This window comes from Leptonychotes weddellii, chromosome 4 (genome assembly GCF_054177405.1).
Source record: "Leptonychotes weddellii isolate Sample4059 chromosome 4, ASM5417740v2, whole genome shotgun sequence".
Classification (NCBI taxonomy): Eukaryota; Metazoa; Chordata; class Mammalia; order Carnivora; family Phocidae; genus Leptonychotes; species Leptonychotes weddellii.
The window spans coordinates 114,549,470-114,550,997 of NC_138372.1; the positions used below are offsets into that span (position 1 = coordinate 114,549,470).

General features: G+C 39.7%; 1 pseudogene; it reads right to left on the minus strand.

Annotated features, from left to right (window-relative positions):
• Window positions 1–306: 306 nt before the first annotated feature.
• On the minus strand, window positions 307–371 carry LOC115940380 (U4 spliceosomal RNA; annotated as a pseudogene).
• Window positions 372–1,528: the final 1,157 nt, after the last annotated feature.

A 1,528-nucleotide genomic window follows, 5' to 3' on the forward strand; every position in this document is an offset into this window, starting at 1 on the left:
GAGCTGATGTGATGGACCGTAGAAACACTTCAGAAGGCAATGTAAAACAAAAGCAGTGGGAAAATCCCTAAAAGCCCACATTACTGATAAAACAACAGCGGCAGCTGTAAAGTGATTTGGGAACACAAAGTGCCTGAAAGTACCATATGCATTTAATCAAAATAAGCCTCAGAAACAAGAAATAATATCCCAAAATATTTCACTGGCTTAAGGGATTTTTAATGAGAGAAAACATCCTAGTCTGATTAAACCTATGAATAAACCATATATTAGACAAAAATTCTTGTTCACGTTAAGCACCTCCCCTCGATTAGCAATAATCATGCCTCGGATAAACCTCATTGGCCACGATACTTCCACTGCACAAAGCTGCCTCCCCTCGAATACTCTTCACTGCTATCAGAGCTTGGAATCAACCTAGAAAAGGATAAAAGCCCCCACTGGCTCACCATACCTTTAAGCCTGAGGACTTTTGGCAAAAGATTCCCAGAAAATTGCTCAGCTGATCCAGAGATTAACCCATTTGTAAATGCATCCAGTAGTCACTGAGCATGCTGGGGTTTTATTCATTTAATGAATGAATACTGGTCTAATGCCAATCTGTAGGTGGTTAAAAATAAAGGACCCCATTTAATCCTACTCCGGACTTTTCGTTTTGCTTCTCAAAACAGGACTGCTGTGGATATGTCAATGCTACTTCCAGAATTACAGATTCCTACAGAATGATTCAAGGATACTAATGTTGAGGCAGCTCTTTCTGCCCACTGGTCCCATCCCCATGCTATAATAAAACTACAACAAACAAACAAACAACGATACTGATGCTAACAGCAGGAGGACAAAGAACTCCATGCACTTTGCTCAGACACTATTCATTCGAACTCTTATGTGTAGGGATGCCTGGGTGGCTCAGTTGGTTAAGCGTCTGCCTTCCGCTTGGGTCATGATCCCAGCGTCCTGGAATTGAGCCCCACATCCGGCTCCCTGCTTAGCAGGGAGCCCACTTCTCCCTCGACCTGCAGCTCCCCCCGCTTGTGCTCTCTCTCTGACAAATAAATAAATATTTTAAAAAAAGAATTCTTACGTGTAAAAAACAAACAAAAAAGCAAATGATGCATTCTACATGCATGATCGACAGTGGTCAAAAACATGGCTCTATGCAAGACAAAAAAAAAAGTAAGAAAGAAAAAGAAATAAGCTAACATTAAATTGCAATAATTCAAAGACCATAAGACTGGAAGAGCCATTAGAAGCCATCAAAAATATAATAACATTCCAGACTATGAATTCTATCCAATTTATATTTTCAATGATTAGCAAGTTACCTGCCACATAATAGGAGGCTGAACAAATAAATGAGTTGATGTTCTCTGCTATGATAGAGAGCTCTAATATCTAGTCTCTGCTTCTTCTATAATAATAGAATACCAAATTTTCAGCTGGGTACAGGACTGCCCAGAATCAAAACTACATTTCCCAGTCTCCATTGCAGCTAGATGCACATATAATTAAGTTCTAACCAATGAGA